The sequence below is a fragment of the Ciconia boyciana genome, chromosome 9 (assembly GCF_034638445.1).
Source record: "Ciconia boyciana chromosome 9, ASM3463844v1, whole genome shotgun sequence".
NCBI classification, from domain to species: Eukaryota; Metazoa; Chordata; class Aves; order Ciconiiformes; family Ciconiidae; genus Ciconia; species Ciconia boyciana.
Genome location: NC_132942.1, coordinates 34838852 through 34864171, shown reverse-complemented (window position 1 = coordinate 34864171; position 25320 = coordinate 34838852). Strand labels below are relative to the sequence as shown.

Here is a 25320-nt window from a genome sequence, read left to right as displayed (position 1 = left end):
TCAAAGCGAGCAGTACTGCAATGCTCCGGTCTCATGTGTGACCCCATGCCTTGCTTGTTTCAGCAGTATTTAGGCATGCATTATAAACTCTGGGTGGTGGAAAGGATTTTTGTGCACTGTCTACTCCAAATATCACAGGACAGTTGGAGCTGGAAGGGACCTCTGGGGATTGTCTAGTCCAGCACGCTCATGTGAAAACAGCTGCCAATCCACGCTGCTGCAGAAGAGGATGGCAGGCAGAGGCTGCGCTGCTGCAGCGTGCCGTGGATGCAGGCAGGTAAGTGTGGCAGGACTGTGGGCAGGGGGTGGCCTTGCGTGTGGCATTCCCGCTCATCTCCCCGCACGCGCACCCCGCACCAAGACTATTTATCCTGGCTTGGGCAAGGGCTTGAGCAGCTCCAGCGCTGGGCAGGGTGCTGTGGGTGTGTATATACTCAGCAGCATTTGTCTTCACGACCGCGGGGTGGCTTTTTGAAAGTTTCCCACCGAGCCTGTTCCTTTTATATGCAGCACTGCTGCGATGCTGCCAGCCTCTGCCCATCCTGCCACACAAGTGTGGCTGTGCAGTCGTTCCTTCTCCACCCCTCACCCTCCACAGTCCCAGACATGGGGTTGGGGACAGGGAGGGGGTGAGACGTGGGGGTGGGCAGTGACTGAGAGGCCGAGCGAGTAATCACATGTTGGGGAGGAAGGGAGTAGTTGTCTGCTAGCACTGTGTACAGAGTTGAGAGATTGCTCACAACCATAGCGAAGTCCTGCAGGTTGGGGGTGGCGAAGAAATGTCAAGATTTCTCAGTGATTTTTTTTTTTCCCACTCCGACGGGCAAATTGGCCTTGAAGAGCTTGCCTCATCCACCTGCTTCAGGGGGTTGGAGGACAGGTACAATTTTTGGAGTGCTCCACATGAATTTCCACACTGAAGGGGTGCAGTGGAAGATGCTTTGCTGTTAGGAGAAAGCAGGTGCTTCTCAGTGCTTTGTGCTTACTGGTTTGAATTTACTGGTTGAATCGAGTTTGACCCAATTCAGTGGTGAAAAGAATGGCAAATGTCTAACTGAGTAAAGGGTGGAGGAACAGGCCCACTGCCCTCTCTTGGTATAACAGATTAAGTAAAAATTAATGTTTTATACATTGACATCTCTGGTTCTGGGCGCCTCTTTCTTCCCCTGTAATGAAATCGGTGTTTATACAAGTGAAAGCGCATACAAACACACACCTCGTGTGGAAATATCTGTGTTTCAGTGTGATTTGCTGAATCATAGCTGAGATAACTGCATTTTAAAGCTGAGACAACACTTAGCAATAATAAGCATATCACAAAAAATTTAAGAAGAATCAGAAAGTCTGTTCAGATAATTCCTTCCAGCCCATATTATATTATTAATAATTTTTTTTTAATGGTACTACTTAGTATCTCAAACTTAGGCTATGGATCCAAAGAGAGAAAGTTAGCCCTTATCCTGAAGAGTGTATGGCTTTGGTGGAAAATCATCACGTGCTCATAGTTTATTGAGCACCTGTATATCCAGAGTAACCCAGTTCTGTGTAGGTAGCCTGAAACAAAAATCAGCTATTTGGAATACAGATTTTTTAAATGTCATTTCCATTATCATGTTTCTCCTCAAGCTGTCCTGGCAGGGTAAAGGTACTGTGTTTATACTACTTTGCCTGCCAAGTACTTTGCTAGAGACTTCCACAAACTCCCTCTCTATGCAGGAGCAATGGGCTGATGTCTTAAGGACTATGTGAGTATACCTCTTTAATTGGAAGGGAATCCTCACAAAAGGGAATCCGATTCATTTACTCTAAATATTTAAGTGCAGTTTTCTTAGTTCAACACCATCCTATTTTACTGCAGTATTGCATCTTGCCTCTGAAATTAATAGTTAACCACGGAGAAAGACAGGTCTGGCAGAATGGAAATCAGGCATTATATTATCCCATGAGTCACATACATGCAGAGAACCAAACAAGTGTCAGCCAATGGCTTTGAGCCCAAAATATGTCAAAGAGGAGATGTGTATCTTCATTTATATTAAGTAGATAGAAAGCTTGTTGCCGTTCCCATTAAACAGGTTGGAGTTCTGCCACTGACTTCAGTGGGAACAGGATTGGACCCATGCAGTGGAAGCTGGCTCTGGTTATCTGCACTGACTGTATTTTGTGTGCAGCAGGGCAACTTATATTTTAACAACAGTTCCTAGTCAACAGAGAGATTCAAGACCTCCCCTAGTTTTCAGCATTACTCCTTCCTTTATTAGTTTGATGACTTGACTTCTCCTTCAAAATGTGAAGGTACTTGGTAGCAGGCAGCAATGGGTGCTTTTCTGAGTGCAGCTTCACTGAGAGTCAGTAGCAAGTGACTGTAGAGAGAGTTTAGCACAGCACCTTTTCTGAGCAGGGTTTTGTGATTTCTAATTATTTACATTTAAAATAAAGAACCACATTTAGGAATTAACCCCACTTTAGGTATTCAAACCACTTTCACTGGCAAAATCCCATTGGAATTGGGGAAAGTCTTGGCTGAATAAATGCCTCAAAATGTTTCAGAACTTTCTTGAATACTGGGGAACTTTTGTACCTCAGTTTTCTCACTCTGGATATTCTCTCCACAGCTTCTAATGCATCTGGCTGTAGACCTGCCTCAAGAACCAAATAAATCTTGGGCTGCTGATAGGTATTGGATCCACCATGTGATTTGTACTGAAGTCCCTCAGGGAGAGGAGACGATGCAAACAAATACCAGTAAGTACACCCAAACCAGCAACTGTGAGATCAGGGCTGAATGCCAAACCTGCTGTTGGTCTCTAAGTGTCACATATTCTAGCTTTTATATACAAGCTTATAGTCATCCCTGTCACATACACATTTTACTTTCGTTATGTTGTCATTTCTACATTAGGGTTTAATTTGCTTTGGTGGAACCAAGTTTAGTTTGGTGGACTGGGAATGTATATTCACTAACTTTTTAAAAGTTATTTTCACATTTTTATTGACATGCCAGTTCAGTTAAAACCCTGATGACAGAGTCAGGCTGAAATGAGTGTCTGTTGTTGATTCATAATTGTGCAAATTAGCATTTAGACTTCTCATAAAATAATATAAAATTTGGAAGGCTATGTGCCAGTGCTGCTTGCTTCATTCCAGTCAGCAACCCTCCTGTGTTTACTGGAACTCATGTTAAATATCAAAAGAATGGGATTGCCAGAGTTTTCATACCAAAAATTTCTTGACCTATCTTATTATTGGTTACAGAATTGGCTTATTCCAATTGTTTCTGGAGGCGAGGGGGGTTGCTATTGACTGCAATAAAACTAGGATTTGATTCCCTAGACTGCAGTTTTAAGAACAGCACTGTATTATTTGGCTTGCTAAGTGAGGAATGTATATAATAACTGTATTGGCAACATTTATTTGAAAAAGTCAGTATATGATTACCACATGAAAGCATCAAGTTCTGATTTTAAGTGAACATGTAGGTAATGTAAATAAATAAAGCTTTAGGTATACTGCTTTATGTTTGCATTTTGAGCAATAACATTTGCAAATATCACATCAAGAATTCTGAGTTGATAAAACCAATTTAAAGGCAGCCTTTGCTAAGGCAAATTCCAAGTGGATATTTCATGAGACCCATAACAATGTATAGGTCATTATATAATATGTGAATTTTAATTTAGCTCACATATTTTATTTTGTAATTTGATTACCAAGTGGTGTAGGAAATCTGATTTTTTATCTATCAGTAACATAACTGTAACTTTTATTAGCTAATTTGTATATGGATGATTTCCTTAGGATTTTGAACGGTGACAGATGTTTCTTGACATGAGTGCTGTTCGTCATGACTTTTGTTCAGTAGCTGGATATGTTCCTCAGTGTTACGTCAGTGACCTGGATTATCCCTGCAAGAGCTCATGAACAACCGGCTGAGAGAGAGAGTTTTCATGTATTCATTTAATCGAGTGAAATTTGCTCTTCCCCTTTCAGTAGCCAATAGGAGAAGATTTCATGTAATGAAAACATTTTAGAGCTCAGCTGAACAGTATATATTTTGGTATTTGTATTTCATGCTTATAACTGAGCAATGGTTTTTAAAGGCTTACATACTGCTGTGCAAGATGCCTGCTCCATGCCCAGTATGGATTGCAGGTATCTTTTCATTGGTTTCGCTGGGCATTACTGTCTGACTTGGAGGGAGCTTCCTGGAAGGACACCGAGTTGTGTCTACCTTTTCTTTCTTGGGTACGCTGCTAATAGAGAGAAAGTTTACATATTGGTGTGGCTGCTCTTGCCTTTGCAAATCATGCAGTTGATGGTGATAGAAGCTCAGCTGATGTCCTAGCTCTGCTTGTTCATGCTGCAGCAGGCACTGTGCTCTGGCCTAACCGAGGAAGCAGAGCTGAGCAAACGAGCACAGCAAGACTCTAACATGAATCAAGCAAAGCTGTCTCCAGTGCTGCCATGTGTGTAAAACATATGTGAACGAGAGCACAGGTTTCCCTTCGTCAGCATGGTGCTACAGCACAGGTCATTGCAGACCAGCTACAGGCAGCCACCAGTGAGCAGAGGCATAAACAAGGCCATTGGAGACAAGGAGTATTTGGAAGAAAATGTGACACTGAAGGAAAGTTAGAGGAGAAGAAAAACGGCTGCAATTAGGATGTAGAAGTGAGGATATTTAGAGTTTGATTCTGCCAGTGGCAAGATTTGCATTGAGTCTAACTGGGTTGGTAGCAAATATTCAAGGAGAGGAATCCAGGAAAATGAGAGAGAGGGCCTGAGAGAGAACAAGCTGTCCGACATATGCCGTTGGAGGGCCGACCCTTGAAATGGTATCCAGCCAGAGCTTGGGCATGTGTGTGTGCTTGGTGATGGCAGGCAGGGCGTAGGCGTGCTGAGGCTACTTTATTTTTTTAGCTTTCATGCTATATAACATAATCTGTTTATTTAGAAAAGCGTATTTTTGCCCCAGCCAGAGTCATTTCCCGTGAAAAGCAAAGTGCTCTTGCTGGAGGACTGCTGGGTTTTGTGAAATATGAGAACAAGGAGAAAAGTTTCAGAAAATTTTGAAACATAGGGGAATCCTTCCCTGCATTTCTTCCGTCACAAGTGTCCCACCCATAATTCCAGTGTGATGGGAGTACAGGGTAAGGGAACAATTCACATTTGGGGTATGTGTACATCCTGGGCACCCTTTTATGATGTACAATATGGAATATATCCTCCCTATAGCATGTAACACAAAACTGGGAAATAAGCTTTTATGGAAGATTTGTCAGTTAGAGTGTGCTTGTCATCATAGGGCTTAAAATGCAAAAGTTACCTTCTGATATTGCAATTTTACCATGGCAAACTTGCCTCATAAGCAACTGTGAATTGCAGTTGCTGATAGCATTTGAACTGATAGCATTTGCATGGCTGTGTGTGTATCGTGCAGCTAATTAGTATATATTGTTGCTGCAGTTCATATGAAAATTATTCTTACATGGTGAAAATCTGGCACATTGTTACACTACAAATTAAGCTGCTGTTTACATGTATGTAGACTTTTCTGATTTGGACACACAAATACAAGTTTTCAGGAAAATCTTGCATTCTGATTAAAATGCAGGTCAAAGGATCAAAAGATTTTCAAGCCAAATTATATTTTCTGGGGATCAAGATGTATAGGCTGTACTAGAGTTCCTTTTAAAATAAGCTTTATAGGTTTCATATGTGACTGCATTAGTAGAGTCTATAATCTGTTGGCAGTTATGACTTCTGGACCTTCGCAATTTCAGTAATTTTATGTGCTAATAAATGGCTCATAGGCAGCTCCCTCTTCCCAGCCAAAACACTAATGCTGACTGAAGAATCAGGAGACTGAAAAAGAAAAGGGGGGGGGAGAAAAGAAATAAAAAAAGAGAATGATAAATGAGATATTTTTTCAGTTTTTTGTCTCACTCCTTTAGCTTAGTGCACTTGAGCTAGGTTTTCAAACTTTCACTGTGTTCATGCTTTTTAATAAAAAAGCATTAATTCTCAAGAGGTCAGGAAAACATTGTTTGCCTTGAGAACTGTGATCAAATCATAAGTTGGCAATATTGCTGAGTATCGTCTTGCATACAAGAGTAGAGCTGCTGTATATGAATTGGCCAGTGCAAATCTACCTGCATCGCTGTAGGTACCCAAGGGCTTTGAGTCTCCAGGATGGTCAGCAGTCATTCAGTTCGTGTGCGTGGATGACAAGATACACCTGTGTGAGGAAAGTCAGCCTGGTACTTCCAAGGCAGTTCTTGTTTAGAGGTGTACTGGAGTCACTGGCAGTCAGCGGATGGGTGAGTGTGCCAGACACCTTCCAGAGGCATGGAAGAGGGTAACAAGCCCAGACTACCTTAAGTGCGAAAGAGTGACTCAGCTGTTTCTGCAAAGTTTTGAGTTTCAGCAGAATATTTTTTCCGCTATGCTGACAGCTTTTCCACCCACATATTGCATATGTGGCTTTGTGCCACAGAGGTATTTTAGGATTATAAAGCCTAGTGTAAATTTTTAAAGTTATGATGAAAAAAGGTGCCTTCTGGATCTTAAAATGTATGGATTGTGTGTACAGTATAGGGAGTAGGGGATGTCTTTGAGGAACCCAGGGTTTGGGGGAGATCTATCCCCATCTATCATTTACCTGTTTTTATTTGTTTCACCAGAACCTTGTCACCTTTCACCAGAACCTTGTTTTCAGGCAACCTGTATCTGCAGAAGTAGAATTACTTTGAAATCCTCCCAAAGTTTTGGCATTGTTTTTATCATGGGGCAGAGTTAGTCATTCACATACCTGGTATATACTTTTCTCGATCCTGTTACTGTAAGGCATTCCCAAACAATCCTGCAGGGAAAATAAAGAGAGAGATGCAGGGAATTAAACCTAATAAAATAAAAAGGTTTCTTAATCTGTCAAGTGTATTGCAATATTCAGTGAGTTACTATACTCAGCTGAAGATGAAGTTGGATGGAGTGTGCTTGTAATATTATTCCAGCGCATTGAGCCATTACATGTGAATACATCCAGTCTGCTTTGAGCAAGTAATTTGTCAGTCCTTTATGCAAGACTGTAACCCTTGCTGTCACTCTGTGACTGCTGCATGAATCAGGCATGGGAGGACACACTGAGGAGGAGGAGGACAGTTAGACTCTGAGGTTGTGCTTGGTCATTTATGTCTTTAAGCAACCCAGCTGTGGAATCCAAAGGTTTGCTCTATTGTCACAATTTTTTTTTATGCCACAAATGCTGATACAGCAGCAAAAGCCTCTATCCAGAGCCTCACCACATCATGGGACTGGAGAAGAAAAAGAGCAGAAATCCAGGGAAGTAATGTTAGTGACCAGTAACCACCACTCTATGGCAGATCACTCTTGTAAAGCAGGCAGGGCTATGGCTTCTTTTGACTCCTTCCAGTGTCAGCTGAAGGAGCAGTAATTCATTTGTGATGTCTGCAGCAGTCCTCAGCTTTCTTTGGTGTTTGGATTTTGGGGTTTGGGATTTTGTTTTGTTTTGGTCATTTATGAAGTTATTTCCAAAGAAAAGTTATAATACAAAATGACAGCATATATTAAGTATAAAAGCATCACTGTCCTCTGGGAGCTGTCAGAGCAAAAACACAGAGCCACTGAAATGCAATCCCATCAACTGTCAGAAGTGCCCACCGGCAGGTCAGCAAATCTCTGTGGTCATTGCTGGGCAGATCTAAGAGAACCAAAGGGACAAGTGACTTTTGTCCCTGGCTAGCAGGAAGACGCCAGCCAGGGAAACAAGTTCACCCTTTGTTTCACTCAGGCTGCAAATGGACCAGGAAATAAGTCCTCCCAACACCTTGCACTGGATGCTGATCATATTTTTCCTGTGTCACACTAAAGCAACTTGGTTCTTCCACTGTTTCATACACTAGTGTTAAAAGAAAGGGGAACAGTCCTGCTCCATAGCTGGAGCCCAGGCTTGGCACAGTTTATCACTCTAGGCTGAGTTTGGAGATTTGTGAGGCTGAAATTCAAAGTGAAGCTCAGTGGATGTGAGTGCCATGGGAACCAGAGCAAGCAGGAGGTTTGCATGGATCCCCTTAGGGTTGGAGCTGCTGAGTTTCATGTGGTGCTAAAAAAAAAAAAGTAATACAGTGTCTCTGGAAAAAAAATCTGTCTGTGTCTTGAGGCAACTGTGGGCACCTTCAGCCAGCACCTGATTCACTAGCGAACAGTTACCTACAAGGCATTTCAGCTGGCAGACACTTGTCCTAGGCGCCGTAGGCCGTAAGGGCTGTTTTCAGTTTAATCTATTTTTAATGTGGCGCCTTACTCCAAACTGCTGAGTTCTCACATTCCCGAGCTGTCATGGTAATAGGATTGTGCAGTCTTATTGGCTAAAGTTTTCCACCCCAAGTGCCAAAACTTAGGCTCCTAAATCCATATTCTGATTCCTTAATGTGACTGACGAATCCCGCAGGAGTCAGTAGGAACTGGACGTGGTCTGCACCTTGGAAAACAAGCCAGGCCATTAGGTGCATCAACAAAGCCTGGCTGCAGGCACATAGATTTTCAGATGTGGGCCACCATATGAATGGATTGAGTTCAGACTATAAACATGTATCCCTAAAGGTCAGAAAGGTTCAAGTGCAGGGTTCTTTGTTCAGCCCCACTGTACCTGTTGTGAGATGAAACTTTATAGTGTGGTGACCGTGTGAACTATTATGCAATGCACAGGGAGGCTTTGAAAGGGCAGGTTTAAAAGCAGCCATTCTCCTTCCTAGTGTGGCTGCCTTTTTATCCAGAATGGCTACCAATGTTGATATGAAGAAGGAAGGCAAGGTTAATGCAAGTGGGAATTTTGTCAGGGATTTGGAAATGGAGTGCATTCAAAATCATAGCAAGTGGCAGAGAGCAACAGCATGCCTATCCCTTTCATTGACTTCCTGTCTGCCCTACTTCTCTACCCATGATCTAACACTGCATATTTTTACTCTACTACCTTCTTCTGCTATTTCTATTTGTAGCACCCTGCTAGACTTGTATCCAAGCCAGTCCAAAATTCTTCTGAAACTCCCTGTGCTAGCAGCAACATGAAAGCAGAACTTTGCAGTGGCTGCAGCAGCTATGGTAGGGTTTAACTAAAGTTAAGAGTGGTGTCAGTCACTTCAGCCTGTTGAGTTACACTGAAAATGGAAATGCCATCTGCTAAGAGAAACAGCTTGCAAAAATTATGTTATGTTGTTGCCTTTTTTTGTGACAGGCCTAAAAATACTCTACGTGGAATTACCAGTCAACACTTGAAACTGATGCACTTTTATTGCTTTGTTTTGTATGGAAGGTTTGTTTTCTTCTTGTTATTATTACTGCAAGATAACACATAAGGCCGTGAAAGTACAATGCACTTTCACCCAGATAAGGCAGAATTTACTTAGTACACTTTAGTGTTTTACTGCAGCATGAAAGTGTCAAGTCATTTTTTCTCCTATTTTCTACAAAGGGGGGAAAAGCAATTTTCAGTGTCCTGTCCCACCAGAAGACAAAAACATAGAAGAGCCCAAACAAATTCCTGTAGAACATCTCTGTTCACTAGCCAAAAGACCTATAAAGCTTCAGTGAACCACATCCTTTCATCCAAAGCGCACAGATGAAATGAAAGACCCTTGTGCTAATAGTGCCCCCCAGGCACCCCAGTCCCCTGAGCCATAAGAGAAGTGCTAACTGACTGCGGGTCGGGGTGTGCGAGGCTTAGTACAGGGCACAGGTGTCTGAACAGGAGGCACAGCCATCTCTAGCCTCAAGAGCCAGACCCTGGAGCCAAAAGCAGCGCTGCTGTGCCAAGGTTTCCTAGCCCGTGGACGGGGAGGAGTCAGCAGGCCAGGCTGCTGGGATGGACTGAGGAGTTTGTAGCCTGGATGAGCATGTGTTCCCAGGGAGCGGAGCAGAAATGCATAGCCCTTGCTTCCCCCTCATTCTCCCTATTCACATCAGGGCTCCATCCAGACCTGACCTAGACATTTGAGACATCTCTCTCCCAAACAGAGAGCATGTTTGATGTCTAGAGGGCAGACTGAAAATAGAGGTGTTTCTGAAATCTTCTTCCACTCTCATATCCCTGCCATCCCATCAGAGCACAGAAACCTCATTCAGGACTTCAGGCTTGAGTCTTGTAAGGACTCTGAGAGTCTCCTCCCCAAGGACAGTGCCAGCAATACCTTGGAAGTAAGAGAGTAGTGCTCCTTCCTTCTGACTGGTGTCTATCTTCTAAGTCACTGTCTTTTATTTTGGAGCATTCACTGAGGAAGTGGGAGACCTGGGTTCAATGCGTTCCTCAATCTGAGGGGGCTCATCTCTCACTTCCCATGAGACTGTCTAACTGCCATCCGATCAGCTATTCCGGGTGAAGCTCTTCAGAGTGAAACCATGCCTTCCACTAACAGGATGTTTGCTCTCCCCATCCCGCTGCTGGTAGGCAGCTTCTGTGTTAGGGTGAAGTGATCAGAGCTTCATAGTGTGAGGAGCCTCAGGCTGCAGTTGGTGTTCTCAGAGCTGGTTTGCAAGATCCCATGCCTTAGGGCATTTAGAGAAGGGGTGCCTCATCTCTGGATGCCCGTGGAGGATAGCGTAAAGTGCATCTCCTTGAAGATGCTCTTCTGGGCAGGTGTGGAAGCAGAAAACTTGAATGTGAACCAAGGAGAAACCACAAAGTACAGGTGGCTGAGAGGTAGTGACCTCTGTGACTCTGGACTTCAGTGCCTGAGTTCAGTTAAAGTCTAGTTTTAAGCACTTAAGTCCTTTCTTGGTGGTAACTCCTTAAAACCCAACTCTGCATTGGGCTCCTTCATGTGGATGGATCCTGGAGGATCAGCCAGGATCTTTACTGCCGCTTTGATAAACATTTCCAAGGTTTATTAAATGTGCTCTCTGACGTTCTTTTGTGGAGACGGTAATTTGACAGTCATCACGTGAGAAACTCGGAGTTTGCCATCTGGCCTGGCAAGACTTTTTTCTCCTCACTATTAATTAAATTGAGGTTATTGCAAAATTTTATTATGATGGTTATGATTTGTCCTGTGATAACGCTGGGGCTAATAGTGAGGCATGCAAAGCACCTTCCACACTGGTGACGTTAGTGGGAGGTGCAGCTGAGCAGCACCTCTTCAAACTCTGGTGTCAGCTCTAATAACAAAATTCCAGGGCCAATTCCTGCTAGCCCTATTCAGGCACCTTATCCCGGAGCGGGTTCTTCTGGTTCTGAGGGGATAGTTTCACAAGTAGGAAGACGTAGCTGGGGGGGAGGAAGGGGGCAGCTGCTTGGCCACAATAGTGTCATATAACATGCCCTGGCAGGAGATCTTACTGACCACAGCTTTGCCCTGTTTGGTGAGACTGTGGCCATTCATGGGAAAGTAGATCGGCAACAACAGATATTGTTAGAGCACAGTGAGAAAAGAAAGGAGGGAAAGGGAGTACGGCTAAAGCTGAAATCATCTGCAAAAAACAGGTGCTGATGGTGCTGGGGTGAGGAAGAAGGAAATGAAGCTTTTCTGGTGATGGGACAGGAGGTGGCTGTAGCCTGTCTGGGATGGACGCATGCAGTATTCATCAGCTTAACCTCTGTTTCCCATCCATGCTCAGACCCAGCTCAGGACCCTTGAATGTCAGAGGCTCTTGCTTGTTCTTCAGTGGTCTCCAAACTGTGACTTTGCAAATGTGCTGGGACTGGTAGGTTTGAAGAAGATGTCTGGGTATGAACTTGGTGAGAAGTCATCCCTGGCGCTAACTCTTGCCATCGTTCCCTTCTCTGTCAGAGACTTCAGCGCTTCACTGCTCAGAGTTAACTCAACAGCTTCACGAGAGATTCAATAATATTTTTTTTTACCCAAATCCCTCGAAGTCTGAGGGACTGGAGACAGCGTCAGTTTGAGATGAACAGCCAAGAAAAGTAAATCATCCTTGGGTCAGGGTGAACTCTCATTTGAAGAGGCCACAGATGGCAAAGATGTTCATGAATCAGCAGTTTCACAGACCTCTGCCCATTCAGAGAGTAATGTGTGTAAACAGACATGAAAACAGCTCAGAGCCACAGAGCTTTCCAGATCCTTCCTGTTCCTCTTGCACTGCTGAGGGGGACCTCCACGGAGGTGCCACAGAGAAGGAGAGGGCTGAGGTGCTGGGCACTGAGCTAGTCCCAGGGATGGTCATCCTGCACCCTCTGCTGCAGCTCTCTGCTGAGCCAGAGAACAGGGTGATGGCGAGACACTGTTCCCTGTGTCCCTGTTCGCCCGGCAGCACACCTGGGTGTGCTCTTCAGTAAAGGAGACAGCTACCAACAACCCTGGTGTCTGAGATAAAAGTAAGGAAGGGTTAGGCAAGGACACGAGCTGTTGCACCATTGCACTGCTGCAGGTGCAGAACAGCTCCTGTACATCTGGGTTGCGTGGAGCCAGCTTGCCCCACTGGGCAGCCGCTCTTGGCAGCTGATGGATGCGTGGAGGTGAGGAAGAGGGAGGCAGCAAATTGTGGTGACACAATCCTGCTCTTTGATAACCTGCATTGGATCCGTGTGCCCATGAGTCTGGTACCTGAGCAACCTATCAGAGTACTGATTTCCTTACTGTAGTCTCCCACCGTGGTTCTTTCCCTTGCTTGTAGGATTGTCTGTCCTTCCCTGTTGTGCGAGGGAAACAGGACAGGCAGCAGAGGCCGCAGTATCTCTAGAGCACAAAGCTCACAGCTGAGTGAGATAGAGCTAGGAGAAAGGGGGGGTCTGCGCAAATCCAGAGTGGCTGTGCCCGTGGCAAGTGGAGGTTACACACAGTTGTCCCCAACCTGTGGACAAGTAGTTCTCCTGTGCAAAGGTGTCCTCTCAGGCTCTCAGCAGACTCAAGCAGCCTTCTCTTCATCCTGCCCTTGATTTGTTTTTTCTATCACAGTCACAAAAGCTCTTCAGAAAGCACTGTATAATTCCATGGCTCTGTGAATGACTGCAGGCCAAGGGTGTGTGCCTGGACGGAGCGTGCCTCACCCTGCAGAAACCCCCAAAACTCCTGCCGAGCTGGTGTGGGGGGATTCTTCCTGCCCATCTTTGATGTTTGCCAAATGTTATGCCCAGAGAGTGCAACACCAGAGGGTCTTGCAGAGGACCCCTGCTTTGTTTTGCTTGTGTTGTGTATTCTAGGATCTGCTGGCTGGGAGGGCTCCCAAAGAGACGCGGTGTAACTTCCATTCCTGCCTGAATGTAAGCCCGGGGGCTGCTTCTGCTGTAGGATAACATGTCAGTGGTGAGAGCTGGCCAAACCAGAGACTGTGCCTGAATTGTTTGCGAGACTTTTATAGACTGTCTATCTGGGATGAAACACAGAGCCCAGATCTTCAAAGCACTGTGTGGGATGGCAGCTATGGGACTCCCATTAAAGTTACTAGGCATCACATGACTGAAAACTTCTGTGACACCAGTGTGTTTCTGCAGAGGAATAGCTGGTGCTGGGGCTGCCGAGACAAAGGGAAGTGGAGGAGAATGAACTCCGCCATGCCCCCAAAAGCAACACCTCACAAAATTTCAGCCATAGGGCTTGCATCCTTTTTGTAAGGAGCAATTTTAGTGGGTGTCACAGGAGATGTAAAGGAACATGTGAGACATTGGGATTTGTCAGCAAATGAGATGCTTCAAATTCATTGCAAAGGTGGAGAACATCTAACCTAACTCTGTAAAGAACTTGAGGGAGTAAATTGAGTAGAGTAAATTGGATGAATATGACTGTGAAGTTAGAGCATCTGGTTGCTATCCACCTTTCCGGAGAAGAGAAAAGGTTCTCAGAGAATGTCTTCAAAAGGTGTGGAGCACAGGGAGTGAGCACAGTCACAGAGTGAAAAGTTGCCCACCAGGCAAAGACCAATGAGTGTATCATAGACAGGGAAATCGAGTCAGTCTGGTCACAGTGCTTTCTGTAACACTTAGAAGACACTGGTGGATGAAGACTCAGTGAAGACAGACTCCCTTTTTCTTACTGTTTTGACATCTTTCAGGCTTTAACATGAACTAACTACTATTATCCTGATTTTACAGATGGGGACAGACAGGTTACATGACATGCTCAAGATCACATGAGCAGTCTGTGTCAGAGTGAGAAACTGCACCTGGATCTCTCAGCTGTGAGACTGTTGCTCTTGGCACTGTGTCCTCCTGACTGCAGGCAACACATCCAGATTGACTTTGACTGTGTCTTTTCTATGCCTACAAATGGTAAGTTTTTTGAACAAATCAAAGAAACAAAAAAGTCACTCCTCCAATTTATATGTCCAGTCCTCTTTATGCTGTGGCGTAATGCACCTTAGAGGAGTCTGTAATTAATACAAGTAATTACCCCTTGCTGCAAAGACTCTTCAACATCACTGGTTAAGAATCTAGATGAAACTTTCACCTTGTTTACTGAGTGCCTGATGTTGTGCGATTCAGAACGGATTTGGGTGATATCTGCAGGATAAATTAACTTACAACCCAGATGAATTCTGCGAACTCCTTGGTGCCATTGTCATTATTTGGCCACCACTGGAGCTTTAATACCAGTAGAGAGAAGTGAGGGAAATAATTAGGTAGGAAAAGTAGTCATCAGCTATTGCAGAGGGGTTCTTCTGGTGGTCAGAGTTTGTCTCCTCCACTCAAAAAGGTTGAATATAAAGGCTGACAAAGGACAAGGTATCCATAGTTTGTTGGGACAAGAACATGTGCAGGTTCTAGGCATGTTCTTGGTCTTCAACTTCATTGAAGATCAGCAGGAGTGGGATTTTCCAAAGAGCCCAAGGGACCTTGGTCATGGCATAAGACACCTGGGGCACATCCGATAGTCCCATTCTAAGCAGCACAGCTATTGAAAGCCCAGCTTTCAGTGGAAGAACCTATCCTTTTGACTCCAGTTCCCAAACCTACTACTGACTTCTGCTGTTCCAGATATGTGCTGTGGGCTGCTGCTTTTAACCTGGCAGTGGTGCCAGAGGCACTGGGCACCTGGCATTTTGTGACACCAAAGGAACAGCCATTAATTGAAACTCATCAAGCAAACAGCCACTTCTGCTTGCTGTGGCTCTGTTTTCAGCTCTTCAGCTCTGAAGTGAGGCTGACAATTTTTGCTGGTTTCTCAGACCTCGTATTGAGTTTTGTTAATTAATATTTGTGAAGTACTTAGATGTTTTCAGGTTTATGGTGATCCAGAGTATTATTATTACTGCTGGTATTATTAAAAATAATAATACTGCTAATAACCTTAGTGAGCCTGGCAAAATTCAATTTGACTAAAATCCTTGCCACAGATGAAAAAACTAACTCCAGTGATGTGAGGGGGTACGTGACTCAGTTACCAGTAACTGCTGTTTACAAGGGGCAGGAAGAGTATATTTGCTGAAATGAAAAAAGGTCAAGGCAGAGGCCCATTTGCTGTTTGTTAATAAGTAATCTAAAGTACAACACAGCTTTACTGTAACAAATCAGCCTGGCTTAGCTTTTCTTCCATCACCATTATTTCCAATCCAGTTCTGGATTAAAATGCCAATTAAAAAATAATCCACATTCTCATAGATTATTTTCAACATCTCCAAATTTATGGAGAGGATTTGTAACCAGGGAACAACAGCAACAACAACAACAAAACCCTCTTTCCATATTTTTGCCAGTGTTTGTCTCAGGACACTGTAGGCAACCAAGGTTGAAATATCAGATAGGGCATTATTTATCTCCTGGGAAATTCTCCTTTAGGCTCAGACCTATGCATCTTCCCTATGGAAGTGTGCCAGTCAAGAGCTGTGCTGTAGCTGGCCTGCTTACAGCCACCCCACTAAGTTACTGATGTAACTTACAAAACCACCTACGTCATCTCTGAACCTGGCTCACAGTTAAAATTCAAACATGGGTGCTAGAGAACATCCATCTTCCAAGTGACTGAGCATATGTGTACTTTATGCATTGCAACCCCTGTCCTGTCATTGTCTTTTGCCAAAAAAAATAACCGGTCATTTTCCAAGCAACACTTGTCTTTAGCCACCGAGCAGTATTCTGGAAAAGGGCTGGAGTCTGTCCTTTGTGGTTCATCTACTGGCTGCAGGTAGGATTCATTAGAAAAGGTTTTGCCATTCGTGAGCCACTTAAAGTGCTTATCAAAAAAGCAATACTTGTGCCAGCTGCCAGCTAACCACAGCTTCTCATTTGTAACCCTTGGTGTTCATGTCCTTCAGTCGCACTGGCCTGAGACACTTTAGATGTCACACATTTAGTCCTAAAAATAGGGAATGTGATGTACACAGTGCTAGAGCAGACACGGCCAAAGCACAGACAGCACGGCACTGTTGGCATGCACCTGCAAGGCCAGTTTGCCTTATGCATAGTTGTTTCTTGAAGGAAGGTAGCAGGGGTGCACACACACACACATCTGCACGAGGTCACCTTTGGAAACAGGAACCATGCAGATTGCAAACTACAATTCCTAGCTTCCTGAAATGCAATTTTGAGAGGCAATGATCCTTTAACAAATCAACAACCCCTGCTCCAGCAGTCCCAACTGCCTGTTAACCTAGGGGCAGGGAAAGAGGTTGGTGAGGAAGGATTTTCCCTGCAGAGCAGGTCATGTGCAGCTGTTAGCTCAGAGAATCTTTCCAGTGCCAGAGCCTTAATAAAAAGTCTTCCTGAGCTCTGTAGTCTTACAGGGCAGCAGGGCCTGGCTCCATCCACAGCAGGGCCACATGAGTGGGGAAGGGGAGGAATGGCTTTCTACAGACCTGCTCCTCTGGCACCAAGCAGAAGACAGTGAGGCTGATCAACAGATGCTGATGTGAGGAAATAGTAGAGCATACAGGGAAGAACACGTGGGAGCTGCTGTAGGGTCTTCGTAGTGGGTTGGAAAGAGGATTCATGCACCTGAGTGCTCGCACACATCAGAAGGCAGCACCAGTGGCTTCTAGCTGCTAGGAAACGGGTATTTTGGATGTGCCAGAGCCCTCATGTTTGCCTTACTGTTCTGTGTTACTGACACAAGAGAAGAGGAGGAGGGGTGGGGAGGAGGGGAGTGGAGGACACACGGTGTCCTGGGGAAGCAGGCATGGCTGGTGCTGCCCTGTGTGTCTGTACCTGCATTATGGGTTGCAGCTGCGTGGTTGGCAAGCAGTGCAGTTCACAGAGATCCTTGAACTGATCTAGGGTGTGCAGGATGTTCATCCCAGAACACCTGGTGTGGGCAGCGGCAAGTACAGTGGAATTGATGCTCATTTTTATGAAATCTGGCTGAACTGGGGATCTGGGCAAATATCTTGTAGCTTAAACAAGGTTAAGAGGATGGTAGCATAAAGTCCTAGATCCCATGCCTCCATGCTGCTCTGGAGGAGCACATGGCCATGCCATACATCACACATTGTGGCAGGGAGAGCAGCGTTACTAGCTGGCAGCCTTTGCAGAATGGTGATGCTACATGAAAATGCACGTGCTCATTACTCATGAGATACACATTTACTGCCCATCCCCGCCTTTCTACAGTAGCGTACACCCAGGGTGGTGGAGCTTTCTGCTCCTGTCCCTGGATGTTGTGCTATTTCCTCTTATTGCGCTTTGTTCTGGGTAACATCTGTTGTTTCTGAGTTGCCTAGTGAGTTGCAGGAGTCTTTAACAACACTGATACACTGCACTCTTCCTCTAAAGACCAGTGAGGATTTACTTCTTCCCCTTACAGCAATGAGAAAACTGGGGTACCAGGATGTCAGGTGACTCTCTTGAAGCAGTGGGATTAGCTAGAAAATGTTAAGTATTCCCTGAACCCAGTCCTGAGCATTAGCCATTACCACCATGTCACCCCTCAATGGCATCATGACAGTGAACTTCTGGACTGTACAGTCTTTTGCACACGAATGAGAGGCATTTAATGAAAAGCAAGCCCAGTGCTGCAAAACACCACTGTAGAGACATACACTCTGCTCTAACTGGTAGCCAGGATGCCTGGGAAAATATGCAGGTGGTTTCAGAAAATCATAAGTAGCCTATTATCACAGAGGAGGGGGGGAAAAACCCTTGGGAGATTTCCCCCATGACCATCTGTTAGTTTTCCCCTGAAGCCATTATTGATTTGCACGGGGTGGCATACTAATGCCCTGCAAACAGTGCTGTGAATCAGAGCTCTGCACTGCTGTTGCTGGATCAAGCAAGCTTCACTGACAGAAAATAGCATGGTGACGTGCTTCCTCAGCTTGTACCTCAGAGCTTCGTGCACCTGGCAGTCATCAGCCTCGGAGAAAGTTCTTCTGTTTTCCCATAAACACTGTGCTTTGCTGCACCTCAGCCTGTGGGTGAGCCCCTCTTGTTTACCCACAGCCGCCTTCTGTATAATTTGTATAGCCCATAGCCCTTCTAATAAAGAGAGATCTTGCTCATAAACTGCCATATTTGCATACATTTAGAGATACTCAGATATCTAGCTATGCTTCAGGAGTAGCCCAAGATCACCACACAAAGGCTATGCTATCTTAGGGGTCAAGTGCTAAGACTGCTCCTTGTCTGCTGTCCCCTTTGGCTCTTACAATTTGACCAACACATACACATGTGCAACACAATAAAAATACTGACCAACCTTCATGGCAATGAGTGTCAGCCTTTTGTATGTGCCCTGTGGTATCCATAGCCCTCTGTAGATAATGGTGGTCGTGGAGTTGGATCCACCAGTGACTGTGTTTCTGCTTCTACTTTGTGCTGAGCTGTGGAGGAGAGGAGTCTCTTAGAGCAGCAGCTGTAATGCCTTACAGCTTGGTTGGTAGCTGCCCCTGCTTCTAGCTGGAGAGTCCCTAATGTTGCCCACGATGGTGAACACAATGGAAATCTGTGGCATTAGTGGTAAAAACCTGGTGGGGCTCATTGTGGCTGAAGTACACAAATCAGAAGCATTTTCCCAGCTTTCTCTTTTTTCATTCTTCTGAGGTATCAAAAGGAGATATTGCCCCCAAATCGTGGCATGGGGGCAATGTGAATAGCTTTGCTCTTTATCCTGGCACCTCAGACAGAAGGAAGCCTGAGAGTGTTTATTAGAAGCAACTTGGCCTGTGGCTCTCTCCTGGTGTTTTCTGTGGGTGTACTGAGCATGCTGAGTGGTTTCCAAAGGAACTTTCTGAGCACTGCAGCAAATGGGGAAATTCACTGTGGAACAGTTGCCGCAGTAAGTGAAATTTAGAAACAACTTTTGCTTTGCATTTGTGAGCAAAATATGGCATTTTCCAAAGCATTTTTTGTGTATTTGATCCAGGGCAGAATTATCAATTTCTACCATTGCAAATATAATTTGTGTAGTAAAAATGGAAAACAACCGAACCAGGTTGCAAACTGTCATGAATTTGGTCCCGATAGAAGCTTGTCCTTTTGGATGTTTCCTCAGAGAGATGTCATCATTTGTGCATTTTTATGATAAAGTAATTCTGCCCATGAAAAAAATGTTTCTAATATCTATAAGCAATACAAACAGATACACAAAGCATTTTGCTATTTAATGATTATCTAAATACAATTTTTCCCCTTTTTTAGAAGAAGAAAAGCTGTTTCCCTCCTCCCCCAAGTGGTCCTGGGTGAGACAAAGGCACCAATGCATGTTAGGGAGAGAGCCTTAGCAGGGAGGGAGTTGGTGTGCTGCTGGGCTAGGGGAAGACTTTGTTTCTCTGTGGCGATAGCAGCAGTACAGGTTTTCCCAATGGCTTCCTCCCTTAGCACATGCTAATTCATGAAACTCCTCATGTTATGCACCAAGAGCTGAGTGCCCAGGCTGAGTAACTATGTGGTGTAGCCATTTGCAATTACAAATTTTTTTAAGTTATACCCAAGAGTACTTTGATGTCTCAGTCTTAAGCTCTGTGTTTCTTGATTTCTAGTGCCCAGCTTCTGACTTCAGAGCCAGCAGTCCCTGCAGTGTGCTTGAGGCAAGCCTGGCACTTCCACACGAGGGCCAAAACATTCAGCGTGGTGGCCAGAGAGACTAATAGGGAAATTTTAAGTCTTAAATGCTACTGCTGCAGTGACCAAGCCCAGCAGCTCCTCTGGAAGGTGAGTACAGACAGCCTTTCTGTCACAGCAAAGATGTCTAATCTGAAACATGGATTACCAGCATCCAGGAAGTGACAGACAGAGTTGCTGTTCTGCTCAGGCTGTTTGTTCCCATCTGCCACCTCTAGCAGAGCACCCAAACCACAAGGCAGGGAGCTGGACACTCTTAGCCCACTCTGCTGAGGATCTGCCGCTCTACAGCAACGTGCTGTTGAATCACTGGGCTGGAAAGCAAGTGCACGTGGGGGAGCATGGCTGTCTTACCTACTGGTTCAAGCATTCACATGGGAGTTTGAGATTCTGGACTCTGCTCCCAGGACTGTTTATGCATTTCACATGAAACAGTCACCAGGTAACATATAATCCCTGATCAAAGCCCTCAGGGGATTTAGGCAAAACAACACCCAGTTTCTGGATCCTGATCAGACTTAGGTGTGAATTGGGCTGAGCTGCTTGGCCCTGCCAGGACTGGGGCAGTTCTGGGCATGCACAAAGGTGGAACTCTAGATAGCTGATGAGCTTGAAAGTATTAAAAAAAGTTGGAGGTGGAAGGGTCCAGATAGTGGGAAGGACCTAGGAGCTGCAGTGGGGTGTATATGCCAGCATTTCGATCTAAAGTGCAGAGTGAAACATCAGGTGCTCCAGTAACAAAGTCCTCTTACAGGGAAACAATGGTTCTCACAAATTCCTGAAGTGGAAACTTATTTACGTAACCATTTTATGTGCTTTTTTAAAGAAAAAGTCCCATCCTAGCCACTGCATTTGCTTGGATTTGTTTCCACGAGGCTGCATGTGCTGAGCTGCACAATGGTGGCTGCTGTATGAATAGCTTGTTATTCTTACTAAGCGTGACAACTGCTGTAGCGAAATCAAGAGCAACCTGCTCTAATGTAAACTGATTTCAGATTGCCCCCGGCAATCCCAGCTACCTCATCTAACCTCTTTTTTATGCCAGTCTTTTTTCTTTTTTTCCTCTCCCCACTGAAGACGCACCCTATGCTTTCTTATAAGGTGTTTTATCACGCTGGCTGTTGCACTGGTGTCTACAGCCTGCAGAGGAGCTTCTCTGGTATTATCCTTGATGCATTCCAAAGCCACTTGGACCCTCCAGCAAATGCAGAGTCCAGCTGCCTGTCCACTCCAGGGGTGAGCTCAGTAGTGGCTGATGATTGTACCCAAGAATACCTAGCTACAAAGCACCACAGATGTGTATCTGGCTCTTGATGGGGCTGTTGCATCCTTGATACCCCACCTGCATGTTTGGAGAGTGCTGCAGGGCTGGATAAATGTGGACAAAGAGAGGCTTATCCAGAGCGACACTGCTGTCACGCTGAATACATGCCAGATACCAAGTGGGAAGTAGTTGTGTTGGTAAGGGAGTGGGGGGCATTGAGGAGTGGATTTGGGGCAGGGAGTGCTGTGGGAGAAGCAGTCTAATTTGCTGATCATAGCTGCCAGATCAGTGTGTATGATGGGTGTGATATAAATTACTATCTATAAATAAATACCACAACAGCATTTTAATGAGGTGTTTTCTAGTAGCACTTGTCCAGGCTGGTAGTGTAATGTTAAGGCTGGAGAAGTATCTCCAAGCAAGCTTCTTGGCTAAACCTTCATAAACATGGTTTCACCCAAGATCTAACTATGATTTGTTTGGATAAGAGGTTTTGCTTGTTTGTTTCTGAACATACTTTCAAATATGTTTGGGTTTTTACTTTTTTTTTTTTTTTTTTCCTTCTTGGCCCAGGTTTTGTGTTGGTGTCCCAGAACTTAACTGATGCAGAGATGGGGGACAAATCTGGTGCCCTTTCTGAGCATTCGTTGTTGTTCTGACAACAGAAGGGCTGGGTCCTCTGGGGCTTTGGGGGTGGGGGCGCATCTGGGGCTGTGACTCACAGGAGTGACCTGTGTCTCTCCAGAGACTGGCAGGTAAAAATATCCTGGCTCGTCTCAGGGAGCGCTGTGTCCTTTGCTTCTCCTGCTGTGCTGACACACCTGGCATTGCAGCCGGTGCTGTTTGGAGGCATGGTCTCATGGACCCATGCCCCACATTTGCAGTGTGGTTCTGCTGAAATTCAGCAACCAGCTTCAATTTTTTTTTTCATGGCAGCTAGCTATTTTTCTGAACTTTTGGCAGCCCGGACTGCTGGACAAATGGCTGCACATAAACAGTGGACAGCACAGTGTGTTGGATGGGACTCAGCCACATGCACTGTAGCAACCCGTGTGTGCTGTAGGGTTGCACTGTGTGCGCACACGCACACACTGTCTACCTGTCCTCATCTATAGAGTCCCCCCACAGCATTGTGTCAGGTGCTGGAAGGTTGTCCCCTGCATACCCGAGTATACAGGCTGCTTCATACCTCTATGCCAGGGTAGATCCGGGTCTAGAGATGGGCTGTGGTTTCTATCTGAACCAAACAGATCATGGTGGGAAGCAAGTACTGAGGCAGGGGTTGGGTTTGGAGGCCAGATCTCAGGCGTTGCTTTCACAGCATTTCAGGCCAAAACAATGGTTTAATCAGAAAGACTCTCAACATGTTAAGTTGCCACCACAAGAATGTGTGAGAGCTGCATATATCCGAAACAAAGCCGAGAAGCAGTCTCTCTCATGCTAGCTCTGAACTGAGGAGTTTTTTGCAAATTTGACTCCTGTGTGTTTATGGCAGGACCTCTTTTCTGCTCAATTTGAAGATCTGAGAGAGAAAGTTCAGTTCTTTGATCCTTAAACGTAAAGTCTCTGAAGTGAAGTCTCTTGGCTGTCTGGACTTGTGACGCATACTCAGAATTCATTCATATTATAAATAAATAATTGGCAGGTGATGCTATAGAGATAACAGCTTCCATTCTTTTTGAGGAATCATTAACTCCAGCCAAGTCTTCCTGATCAACAGCTATTAAAAAAAAAAAAACAACAAAACAACCCACAAAATAATATCAGTTGGAAGGGACATCTGGAGGGCTGCACTCCAACCTCCTCAAAGCAGGGCTATCTTCAACATTAGCTTAGGTTGCTCAGGGCTTTGTCCATTAAAATTTTGAAATCACAGAATCATAGAATCATAGAATAGTTTGGGTTGGAAGGGACCTTTAAAGATCATCTAGTCCAAGCCCCCTGCAATGAGCAGGGACATCTTCAACTAGATCAGGTTGCTCAAAGCCCCGTCCAGCCTGACCTTGAATGTTTCCAGGGATGGGGCATCTACCACCTCTCTGGGCAACCTGTTCCAGTGTTTCACCACCCTCATCGTAAAAAATGTCTTCCTTCTATCCAGTCTAAATCTGCCCTCTTTTAGTTTAAAACCACTACCCCTTGTCATATCACAAGAGTCCCTACTAAAAAGTCTGTCCCCATCTTTCTTATAAGCCCCCTTTAAGTACTGAAAGGCTGCAATAAGGTCTCCCTGGAGCCTTCTCTTCTCCAGGCTGAACAACCCCAACTCCCTCAGCCTTTCCTCACAGGAGAGGTGTTCCATCCCTCTGATCATTTTTGTGGCCCTCCTCTGGACCCACTCCAACAGGTCCATGTCTTTCCTGTGCTGAGGGCTCCAGAGCTGAACGCAGTACTGCAGGTGGGGTCTCACCAGAGCAGAGTAGAGGGGCGGAATCACCTCCCTCAACCTGCTGGCCCTGCTTCTTTTGATGCAGTCCAGGGTACGGTTGGCTTTCTGGGGTGTGAGCACAAATCTCCAAGGATGGGGATTTCACAAACTTCTCTTGGCACCTGCTCCAGTTTAACTGCTCTTATTTTGAAAAATTTCTTCTATTACGTCCAATGGAATTTCTCCTGCTGCAACTTGCGGTCATTGCTCTTGTGCTATGCACCTCTGTGGAGAGCCTGGCTCTGTTCTCACTCACGCAGCCCAGGGTGCGATTAGCCATCATCACTGCAAAGGCACGCTGCTGACTACTCTTCAGCTTTCAGTCCACCAGGACCCCAGGTCCTTTTTTAGCAAAGCTGCTTTCTAGCCACTCGGTTCCCAGCCTGTGCTGACGCACATGTTTGTTCTGTGTCACATGCAGACTTTACATTTGTCCTTGCTGAATTTCAGATTTCTTTCAGGCTTGTCTTCCAGGTTGCTGAAGACCGCCTGAATGGCTGCTTTGTCCTCCAGCATAATGACCTACAGCCTGAATTCAGTGTCATGCACAAACTTGCTGAGGAACCATTCTGCTCTGTCATCCAGGTTGCCGGTGAAGACTGGTCCTAGCATTGTCACTTGAGGAATGCCATCTGTTAATGCCAATTAAATGTTTAATGTTGACCATTATTATCTTTTGAGTTTATTGACCTAGCCATGAGCTTTTTTCAGCCAGGCTGTGATCCATCCATTCAGGCAGTACCACCCCAGTTTGGCCCATATGGGAGACAATGTCAAAGGCCATGCTAAAACCAAAGTAAGTGACGTCCACTGCTTCCCCCACCTCATCCATCCAGCCCATCATTCCAGCACAGATGGAATGCTGGCCGGGTACAGTTTGTCTGTGGTAGATCCATGCTGGCTGTTCCTAGCCAACTTCTTGTATCTGGACATGGCTTCTGTGTGGACTTGCTCCATAATACTCCCAGGAAAAATGTACTGATATCTTACGTAAGACATCTTCATCTTTACTAATGCTTTGGCTAATCCCTTTCAGAAGAAGCCTGTTGATTACATGTGTTGAGTTTGTGAGACCTTCAGCATGAGCTTGCAGTGTTGGCTGAGGGAATTTTTGGTAGGGAGTGGCTGAGCAAGTCAAACTCAGAAGCAACCTAACCAGGACACACCTATTTCTCCTCTGTTGGGAATGCCTTTCTTCCCAGCCTTGCCACCAAGTATGATCTTCTTGCCGTTGTTGCCGTGGCCTTTGTGTTACCTTAGGAGCCCTCAGGGGAGGAAATGGGAAAAGAGAAGGAATGAGGCTGCCAGGCCAACGAACAGTAGAGTATGGTAGTGTCAGATCCTGGCAAGGATTCAACTAGTTTGAGTGAAAGGAAAACATAAGACAGAAGAAAGGGTAAGGTCATCTGCACAGGGCGCTGGGGACAGGCATGGTCGTTTCTAGACAGCAGCAGTAGCTCAGTCAACAGGAAGGGCCAGGCACTTGCCCAAATACGCACTTGCACAATGGCCTATAGTAGTTTGAATTCACAGAAGCCGGTTGAGTTTCACTAGGTATAACTTTGGTTCACTGGGGTCTGAAGCAGAATGCTGAGGTAAGTACTACTACAGAAAGTAAGAAAGAAAATGGTTGGAAAGACACCAGGTCTGACTGTGGGGCCAAAGCAGGAC

The 25320-nt window shown here is 45.2% G+C and overlaps 1 long non-coding RNA gene across 1 annotated transcript; it reads left to right on the top strand.

Annotated features, from left to right (window-relative positions):
- Positions 1-137: 137 nt before the first annotated feature.
- LOC140657106 (uncharacterized) lies at positions 138-24479 on the top strand. The gene is made up of 5 exons (XR_012044219.1): positions 138-277; positions 2616-2745; positions 14060-14236; positions 19876-20047; positions 24111-24479. It is a non-coding gene; the product is annotated as an uncharacterized lncRNA (long non-coding RNA).
- The last annotated feature ends 841 nt before the right edge of the window (positions 24480-25320 follow it).